Source organism: Anabrus simplex, chromosome 7 (assembly GCF_040414725.1).
Source record: "Anabrus simplex isolate iqAnaSimp1 chromosome 7, ASM4041472v1, whole genome shotgun sequence".
Classification (NCBI taxonomy): Eukaryota; Metazoa; Arthropoda; class Insecta; order Orthoptera; family Tettigoniidae; genus Anabrus; species Anabrus simplex.
The window spans coordinates 268,443,913-268,455,126 of record NC_090271.1 but is presented as its reverse complement, the minus strand read 5'-3'; the positions used below and the strand labels follow the sequence as shown (position 1 = coordinate 268,455,126).

Sequence of the window (11,214 nt, the reverse complement as noted above, 5' to 3'; positions counted from 1 at the left end):
AGCTGCATGTCTGAAGGCCTAGAAGTGTGGATTTTTCTCTGCAACTCTAACAGTTTGCCAGATGATTACGCTTTTACGGCCGGAGTCAAGCGTCGCATAGCTGCGTGCAGTAGTGAACAAAATCAGTACTGATAGCCTTTAGTGGAGAAGCCGAAAAATCGTACTTTTTCACTCAGTGGGAGAAATTTAGTTCGGGTGGAAGGCGGCGGAAATGAAATTTTGAAAGTACCATGGGCCTACTCTTATGACCCGTAGAAGTACTCTGGCTACGGAAACTTACATGTTAATTATTGACACAGGGGCTGAGAAAACGCAAAAGAAAGTTTTATCAGAGGAAGTATATAATTATACTGTTGACTACTGTAACAGAGTAAGTGGCTGTATGGATTAAATTATGTAGCTATCAGCTTACATTCGGGAGATAGTTAGTTCGAACCCCACTGTCGGCAGCCCTGAAGATGGTTTCTCATGGTTTGCCAATTTTAAAACCAGGAAAATGCTGGGGCTGTACCTTAAGGCTAAGTTCTCTTCCATCCTACTCCTAGACCTTTCCTATCACATCGTCGCCATAAAACCTGTCCGTGTTGGTGTGAAGAAAAGCAAACTTTAAATTAACTATTGTTACCAACAGATTTTAAAATGGATTTCTGACTTCAATGCGGGCAGAGTTACATACATACATAATATACTTAAAGGAACACAACAGCATGAGAGACTCACTTTGTGTCAAGCTTGAGTTGGTCATCTTGGACAATGAAGAACACCCCGTGAAGAATTACCAGCTGGACATATCGAATACTGGACGACTTTGCGATCTATAAATAGGCTGCGCTCGGGTGTTATAAGGTGCAAGACCGTTCTGCACAAGTGGGGATATTCGGTGTATTCCGTTTTGTGCTGCTGCCTTGAGGTGCAGACTACGACCCATCTGCTAGAATGACATCTTTGTCCTGCACATATACTGACAAAGAGCTGCTTGGAGCGACAAAGGAACTCACCGAAGCCGGTTTATGCGTACTGATTTATCCATCGAGTTCAATCCTAACTGTGACCTGGCCGTGGATGAAAGCTGGGGCCTCCGGGTGAGAGGTGGGAATACTACCCCTAGACTATGGACCTGTCTGAATTCAGAAGAGGCTCGATTACATTCCAATACGTAAGATGCTGTCTAGACATAAATGTATCTACATATACAGAGTGAAGCGAAATTTACGCACTCAGGCGTCGCAGCGCGACTCCTCACACGCCAGCAATAAAAAAAAAATGTCTCCCACAAAATTTCGTCCTGCGAGTATATCCGGCAGAAAAAGGACGTTAAAGAGTGGCAATCTGGCAACACTGTAACTAAATGTAGGGTAAGTACCTCTGTCAGCAGATAACAGCTGTGCTGTACAGTTGGTGCAGTGGATACAGTTTTGGGTTAGCATGCAGAAGGTCGTGGGTTCGATCCTGGCTTGAAGCGTATGTGTTTTATTTCGTAAATGTAGTCCAGGTGGTATGGTATCTGGCATCTTAATCGTCAAGAGCGATTGTAGTGGGTCCTCTAGAACCCATTTGCACTTAGATACCATGATCCTAGAAATGGACGAACAATCGTTTTCATTGGACAGCTTTGAAAGACGCCCTTTCGGGAATTGTTTTGCTGTTGACGACTAAGATGCCAGATACCATACCAGCTGGACTACATTCGCGAAATAAAAAACATACGCCTCAACCCAGGATCGACCCCTCAACCTCCCGTACGCTATCCCACAACTCTACCCACTGGACCAACTGTACAGCATAGCTAATAGGTGCTGATAGAGGTAGTTACTCTACATGTGGTTACAGTGTTGCCAGATTTCCATTCTTCGACGTCCTTTTTCTGCCGGATATACTCGCAGGACGAACTTTTGTGATAGACATTTTTTTATTGCTGGCATGCGAGGAGTCGGGCTACGACGCCCGAGTGCGCGAATTTCGCTTCACCCTGTATAAAACCCCTATTATGTTTGTCATTCACAGTTATATTGAGAAAACGAGAATGTTTCAAGAGCTGAAGTTTGTACCAGTTATAGGTTGTTATTTCTTCTTTACGAGAAAAAAAAACAATGGACCTCTCATGACTAAGACTTTATTGAAAAAAAAAATACGGTTCTATCAGCGAAGTAGTCATCCCATATTCGCCATGATGGCGTAGGTACACAGTTATATTCATTGGCATGATGACGAACTGCGTAAATCCATGCTTCTTTTAACTTCCACAGATATATTCAATAGCACCAGTTATGGGTTACAAGAACAATGTAATGATGATCATTACTCTTGAACTGTTCAGTAAAATATACTATCATTCAACGAACTTAGTAAACCAGTCCCTCTGGTGGCCGTGGTCGTTAACGCAGCGAGTCTTTATGGTGGGATAGCGTGGTAATTAACTAATTTCGTGTAGCTATTTCTAGCCGAGTGCAGCCCTCGTACGGCAGACCCTCCGATAAGGGTGGCGGCATCTGCCTGGTGTAGCTAACTGCGTGTTATTGTGGTGGAGGATAGTGTTATGTCGCATACTGAGAATTATAAGGCCACATCTCAAAAAAAAAATTTTTTTCGTTTTATTCAAGTAATAATATCATCTAGTCATGCTCTATTTAGTGTAACATGGCCATACATATATTTTAATTTTTTTCCATCTGAGGGCAGATAATTCCTTATAACATTTTGGTTTCTTAATCTTAGTGGTGAGAACAATACAGCCACATTTTGACATATGGCTGTATTATACTTGCATTCCATACCAATTCACTGTTGTGCAGGTACGCATCTTAAGTTGTGGCCTTATTACACTCACATTTCTGAATGGAGGGCTCTTGTTGCTACAATGTAAATCCAGTTTCCTTATTGTCATTAATAATGTACTTATTATTTACATTGAATTGGAGGGAATTCCTTAGTGACTATAGTAGAGAAACTTCTGTGCGTTGTGTTCATCAGTTTCGCCTTATTCTGTGATTTTGGATGTATCAAAATGGACATGAACAATACAGGATCATCCCGCTGCTTATCATCAATCATACGGTTCTGCGACCTATGTTTGCAACTCCATCATGGATGCTCATCTAGTCTCTACACACCATGAGAACAACAATTCTAACATTGTGACTCAGGTTAACAACTTGACAGTTGTGAACACTTATAAACCTCCAGGTATCCCATGGCCTGATAATATGCTTCCAAACTTTGCACATCCTGCTGCCTATGTGGGTGACTTTAACAGCCATCACACCCAATGGGGATACAGATCAAATGACCTTTGTGGAGAAAAACTTATTGAATGGTCAGACTTGTCCAATATTCAGCACATCTTCAACCCAAAGGAAAAAGGCTCCTTTAAATCAGCAGGGTGGAATACAGAAACCAATCCTGACTTATGTTTTGTGTCCACTGATCACCAGGGATACAGTTTACCTGCTATTCGTAGAGTGCTCACAAACTTCCCACACAGTCAGCACCGCCCTGTTCTTTTGGAAATAGGCGCTCAAATCCCCATTATTAGATCGTCTCCTCTTCTGCGGTGGAATTTTGTCAAAGCTAACTGTGACAGTTTCTCTGCTGATCTTGATAGCAGCATAAGATGGATTCCTCCTGTTGTCAACAACTACTGTAGATTTGTTAAAGCAATACTTGCCGCTGCAAATAGACACATTCCTAGAGGGGTCACTCCCAAAAAGTGCAACCAAGGTACAGATATTCAGAAGAAGGCAGCCAGAGGGGATGTAATATTGCGTACTACTTCCTTGTAGATGGAAATAAAATAAGGGTCTGTAAGCAGTTTTTTATGAAAACTCTTGATGTAGGAGATAAGTTCATAAGGAACTGCTGGAATAAAGTTGACGAACATGGAGTTTTAGAGAAGGAGAAACGCGGAAAACACACAAAGCATAATGTTGATGAGGCGTTGAAGGAACAGGTTAGAAACCATATACGCTCGTTCCCCAGAAAAGAGTCTCATTATCTTCGAGCTCAAACAAGTAAAGAGTATAAGTATCTAGATGGGAGCTTAACAGTTGCTGAGATGTACCGACTGTATCTGGAAAATCAAACCAAAAGCGGACTTCCTTCAGTGAAGCTCAGTTTATATAGGGAAATTTTCAATACAGACTTCAATATTTCTTTTTTTGTGCCAAAGAAAAATCAGTGTGCGCTCTGTGAAAGTTACAAAAATGCCAGTGATGAAGAAAAGGAACAGAAACGAGCAATGTATGAAGATCATTGCAGAAACAAACTTCTAAGTAGAGAAGAGAAATCCAAAGATAGTGTTCTTGCTAAGGAAGGGTCATTGACTGTATCATGCTTTGATTTACAGGCAGTCCTTCAAGCACCATGTGGTGATATTTCAGTTTTGTACTATAAGAGAAAGTTGAATTGTTATAATTTTACTGTTTATGATATCGGAAAGAAGGAAGGGTACTGTTTCTTTTGGAACGAATCCATAGCTAATCGTGGAGTCAATGAAATTGGAACTTGTGTTTTGACTTTTCTAGAAGAACATTGCCAGAATCAACGTGTTGTATTTTATTCAGATAATGCTGGTGGACAAATAAGAATAAATTTATAGCATCTTTGTACCACTTTGCTGTACAGACACTTAGTATTCCACAAATTACCCATAAATATTTGATAGCTGGACATACACAGAACGAAGGAGATAGTATGCATTCTACAATCGAGAAGCAGAAAGCAAGGAGTTTGAAATCAGGCCCAATTTGTACACCAACGCAGTGGGTGCCTCTGATACAGTTAGCTAAGAAAGAAGGAAAGCCCTACGTTGTAAGAGAGCTTGCGACGGAGGACATTAAAGATTTTAAACAACTGGCGAAGAATATGGGTAAGAATTTCACAGTCAACGAAGATGGCCAGAAAGTGAAATGGAATTCCTTCAAAATCATCGAAACAAGAAAGGATTCACCCAACGTTCTGTTCTACAAAACAGAATACGAAGACCAGGACTTTAAAACAATACACGTAAGAGGAAAACTGCGAGGACGTCCAAGTTTACCACTTCTGGAACAGGCTTATTCATGTCCACCCAAAATATCTTTGAGCAAGCTTAAGGACCTCCTCGACTTGTGTTCAGCTGGTGTCATTCCTAGAGTTCATCACCAGTTCTTTAAAAGCCTACAAGCTCATGATCAAAATGAAGAGGACAGACAAGCGGACCTTACGGAAGCTGATTACCAATGTGAGGAGCTGTAGAATTATGTTGACATAATTATTGTACTTTGAATATACTAAAATTGGTTTTGGTTAAGTTATTGTGTAGTAAATGTTGCAGAATAAAGTGTGCTTGTGATCATTATGCAAGTTGGTATTCATACTTTCCATTACAATTTCGAAGTAATGTTAGTAAATCTTCTACCTTGCTGGTATTATAAGGCCACAAGTACAAATTTTATTAATATAAATCAGATTATCTCGCATACAATTGCATTAATCAAAGCGTATGTAGACCAAATTAAAAAGTGTAAATACCGAAGTAATTGTAGTAAACAGTTACTTTGATTTATGAATAATCTGATTTTATATACAAGAAGCAAACTTTCAAATCTCTCTCCTGTAAAATTTACCTCTTTTGAGTTGTGGCCGTGTTATTCTCAGTGTGCGATGTGTGGTGTGTGGGTTGCAGGGATGTTTGGGTCAGCACAAACACCCAGCCTCCGGGCCACTGGAATTAACCAATCAAGGTTAAAATCCCCGATCCGGCCGGGAATCGAACGCAGGACCCTCTGAACCGAAGGCCAGTCCGCTGAATATTCAGCCAACGACTCGGATGGACACCGTGGTTAGACGGTTTGAATGCTATTCATTGTAAATAATTTGACCATCGGAATATTGGCCGGCAGGGTAGGGGAAGTGTTGGTGTAAAATTTATAACAACTAGAATGCGTACCAAAGTATGGTAAATATATAAATGTTAACATGAGAAGCAGCAAATGTAATCAAATTTTGACAGTAAGACCCATGTTTACTATAGAATATTTCTTTTAGTTCAAAATTACCGGGCGAGTTGGCCGTGCGCGTAGAGGCGCGCGGCTGTGAGCTTGCATCCGGCAGATAGTAGGTTCGAATCCCACTATCGGCAGCCCTGAAGATGGTTTTCCGTGGTTACCCATTTTCACACCAGGCAAATGCTGGGGCTGTACCTTAATTAAGGCCACGGCCGCTTCCTTCCAACTCCTAGGCCTTTCCTATCCCATCGTCGCCGTAAGACCTATCTGTGTCGGTGCGACGTAAATCCCCTAGCAAAAAAAAAATTAGTTCAAAATTAATTCAGAAACTAGTTTTCTGCGGTGGTCTTGCTTTTTAAAAAATCTCTCTGCACTAAAGCGGCTACCCTTTATCAGTATCTCTAAATGCGCTTTACGTGACATGAGGTTACGTTGAAGAGGTATTAGGAGAGTATCGTTATCTGGAATATATAATTTAATTCAGAGGGCCGAGCTGTGTCCGAACAATTTTATACAAACAGTGGAATTGACAGACTCAAGCTAACGCAAGAGGGAGATATTCATTCGAGTGCTTATAGGAACTTGACGCAAACTGGCGTGCAACTAACGTGAAATTACAAACATTATCCTTGACTCACAGCTACTGTAACACGCCGGAACGCGAAAGGCAAACACAGCATATCCCACAACGTTCACTGCTATACAACTTCAGCCATAACGTTGGAATTTAGGCCTGTCAGGTTTGCTGAACATATTTACCAACGGGTGAACGCGTATGAGTAACTGTGCTTTCGATTTCCATGACGTTTATATTTATTTCCTTTACTGCTCTTCTCTTTCTGTGTAATCAGAAACAGTTCTCCCGTCCAATGTACTGTAATTGAAAGACTTACAAGAGGCGAAGGGTTGCGTTATGTTTTTCAAAACATTCGAATATATATTATGAATGTCGATGGTGTATGGTGGATCAAACTACAGATATATACACCAGGCCATCTCAAATGCCCAAAATCTCACGCGTGCAAATTGAGGCGCAGAGTTCCTGTGCACAGTGCATCGGTCCCATTCGGCTCGGCTCGACTCGGACCAACGCTTCGTCTCTGGGCTCCTCGGCTAAGCTCGGCTCAACTCGGCTCGAATTTGGAGCGCTACGGAGCAAGTGAGGAACAGGGAGACAGGCGGAGCGAGTGAGACAAGCGTGGGGAAAGAGAGAGAAAGCACTGTTGCTCCAAATCGAGGAGTGGGGTTCTGCACTCTGGTCAACCAAGCGAAGTCGTCTTTTGCACTGCGCACAGTGCATGCACTCTGAGAGACCCTGATATATTGTCGAGCAAGATAAATGAAAACTAGAGAACCCGTGCTGCTACAGAGCTTTCGTTATCAATATGACAGATAACGTGTCTTGATACATTGTTGCTCCATGCATTCCCCGGGCACTTTCTTGAATGTTGACTTTTGGGTTTTGTACAACCTGCTAATTATGTGCCAAGCGAATGTTTGTAGATTTCTTTACTGTGCCGTTGATTCATATTTTACGAACTATTTTGCAGTTTTACAGTTATTGTTGTGTGGTTAATTTCTTTTAGTTTCAGATGATTTTATTCTTCTTCGTCTTCTTCTTGTCTACTTGCACACCAGGGTTGGTTTTTCCCTCGGACTCAACGAGGGGTCCCACCTCTACAGCCTCAAGGGCAGTGTCCTGGAGCGTGATACTCTGGGTCGCCGGATACAAGTGGGGAGAATGACCAGTAACTCGCCCAGGCGGCCTCACCTGCTATGCTCAACAGGAGCTTTGTGGGTGATGGGAAGATTGCAAGGGATAGACAAGGAAGAGGGAAAGAAGCGGCCATGGCCTTAAGTTAGGTACCATCCCGGCATTTGCCTGAAGGAGAAGTGGGAAACCACGGAAAAACACTTCCAGGATGGCTGAGGTGGGAATCTACTCATTTGACCTCCCGAGGCTGAGTGGACCCCGTTCCAGCCCTAGTACCACTTTTTCAAATTTTTTGGCAGAGCCGGGAATCGAACCGGACCTCCGGGGGTGGCAGCTAATCACACTAACAACTACACCACAGAGGCGGACAGATGATTTTATTTCGCGTGGAAATTTGTCCTTGTGGCAGCCCATATTGTGTGAAGAAAAGTTGATTCTTTCAAACAAATAATAAAAAGTAATTGTATGTATTTACACGTCGCGCAGTAGGCATGATATAGGCCACATGAATCCTACTGACACTGGGAATGTCACCTATTAGCCTATGGAACCCGAAAATTGCGAATTCAACACTTGTTTTCGATTATTTTTACAGTCCAACCCATGAGGTTGTGTCTGTTTTTTAAATGCTATTTGTTCGTGGCGTCGACCTCTAGAGATCCTTTGCCACTACTTGCACCATATGTTATGAAACTGCGTATAATTGTAATAGCGCAAGTGTAACTTGTTGAACGCGAGGAAAGGAACGTTAAGGACGACACAAACACCAGTCCCCAGGCCAGGGGATATTAATTATTTATAAATAAAATCCCCTGACCCAGCCGGGAATCGAACCCGGGCCCGCCGGGTGACAGACCCGCTACACCGCGGCGCCGGACAAAGGGAATTGAGCCAACGGCACTTGGTGTTCACAAGCGGTCACCCATCCAAGTACTGACTACGCCCAATGTTGCTTAACTACGGTGCTCGGACCGGTGTATTCAATATGGTATGGCCGTTGGACGGGTGTGTCTTAGTCCCACGGTATTTCTCTCTAGATAGTATTAAATAATGTGTGTACTAAGTTTGGTTGAAATTGCAGGTTTGCCTATAGCCACTGTCATTTTTAATGGTTTAGCTTCGCCGATATCTTTACGTAAAGATATTGGACCTTAACTATATGCAGCCCGCTACATATGCCTGTATTGCGGAATAGGGTAAGGCCTTACCTGCAATTATTGGAGTGATCATACGGATTTGATTTTATGATTTCTCCAAATTGACTGAACTTGGAGACCTATCAATGCATCGTGATTCACCGGCAGGAGAATAGAACAGGGCCTCTCGAACGCTCAAAATCTCACGCGTGCAAACTGAGGCGCAGAGGTCCTGTGCACAGTGCATCGGTTCCACTCGGCTCAGCTCGGACCAGCGCATCGTCTCGGATTTGGAGCGCTAAGGAGCAAGTGAGGAAGAGGGAGACATGCAGAGTGAGCGGAGCAGGCGTGGAGAAAGACAGAGTCAGTGCTCTTGCTCCAAATCGAGGAGTGGGGGTCTGCACTCTGTTCAACCAAGCGAAGTCGTCTTTTGCACCGTGCACCGAGCAATGCACTGATGCATGAACACTGAGAGGCCCTGGAATAAAACAAAAATGGATCAAATAGTTATTTAGTAAATTACTTTAAGATATAGGTAGGCCTAAATGCAACAATGAATTCAAGAGATGATAGAAAGAACCAAAAGTACTTTCAACAACAAATATAGTATACTAGCGTGCAGACGTTTAAAATAAAAAATAAGGAAGGAATTTTCCAAATTCATGGTTTGGAGTACGTTACTTCACAGAAGTGATAGTTGGACAATTGATCCAAAGGAGAGACAGCAACTAGAAGCTTCAAAGGTATATACCGAGCTCGATAGCTGCAGTCGCTTAAGTGCGGCCAGTATCCAGTATTCGGGAGATAGTGGGTTCGAACCCCACTGTCGGCAGCCCTGAAGTTGGTATTCCAAGATTTCCTATTCTTAGACCAGGCAAATGCCGAGGATGTACCTTATTTAGGCCACGGTCGCTCACTTCCCACACCTAGCCCTTTCCTGCCCCATCGTCGCCATAAGACCTGTCTGTGTCCGTGCTACGTAAAGCAAATTTTCCTGGCGTGAAAAAGGGAAACCACGGAAAATCATATTCAGGGTTGTGACAGTGGTGTTCGAACCCACCATCTCCCGAATGCAACCTCACAGCTGCTAGCCCCTTACCACACGACCAACTCACTCGGTAACAATCATAAAGACCACTTAGTTCTTAGTTTCATCGCCGTATAATAATAATAATAATAATAATAATAATAATAATAATAATAATCATATTCTACCACTTTCCCCACACTCTAGTGCGGTTGCGTGTAAGAACTGTGTCGTGCAACTTGATCTGGGACAGTTTTACGGCCGGATACCATTCCTGAAGCCAGGTCCTGTGTGGGAGGATGTATTCATTACTACGTGATATTTTACGTCTCCTGTTCTGTGAATTTGAAAAGGAGTGTGTTGTGACAAGCACACATACCCAGTACCAGATGAATGAACCAGAGGCGATTGAAATCCGCGACCTGGCTAGGAATCTAACCCTGGACCCACTAAACCGAAAACCTCAAACCTGACCATTCGCCCAATGAGCCGTATAATACTATTCTGTATTTTATTTTCAACACTAAAGGCCATTGGGCTTTCTCTATCTAGAACCCGTCCAGTGGACAAAGAAAATTTCAAACTTGCATGGGTTTATAATCAGGATGATCAGATAGTGATGCTTTCTTTCACAAAGGAAGGGCAGCTATTCTCCAAGTAACTGATAACTGTTATACAAGAAGTTTCTCCTAGGTGCCATTGAACCCTTCAGGCCACCGTGACCATCATGTTCATGAACGTGTCATTCATCCAATATGAACAGCTTACAAAACTGTGAAAATCTCTTACTACAGCTGCAGTGAATGTTATGTTTAGGGGATGAATCTTGTTGAAATATCATATCTTTTTCCCTCTGCATTATGAAGTTGCTCAGTACGATAAAAATTCATTCTGCGATATAACGCAGGATAGTAACAAGTTTACACATTGCATCATTTTGCATTTTTTGCCGATTATGGATGATCAGCCATTATTCCAACTTTCAAGAAGGTTTTACGTCAATATATAATATTTTGAAGAATTATTAGATCATATCATAATGTTTTTAAATTTATGGATGCATTATTGACAGACTGATAAAGTCCACATATGACAACTTAACAAAATATAATTTGCTAAATATCTTTCGTGACCAAGCAAACTGATCAGCAGTTCTTGGTGACTAAGAAAGCGTAAGGAAAAGATTTATACCTGTGGTTAAAAGATATGTGCAAGAACACGATACAGAAGTTTGATAATTAGGAGAAACTATTTCCTAACTTGTCTCCAGCACAAGGAATGCACCAGCCTTCGCACCCGTCCCTACAGCCAGTCATTCACCCCCGCTTACCTGAGGGCCAAAAACAGATGGAA

The 11,214-nt window shown here is 42.3% G+C and overlaps 1 pseudogene; it reads right to left on the bottom strand.

Moving 5' to 3' along the window:
• Positions 1-8,587: 8,587 nt before the first annotated feature.
• Positions 8,588-8,700, bottom strand: LOC136877888 (5S ribosomal RNA; annotated as a pseudogene).
• Positions 8,701-11,214: the final 2,514 nt, after the last annotated feature.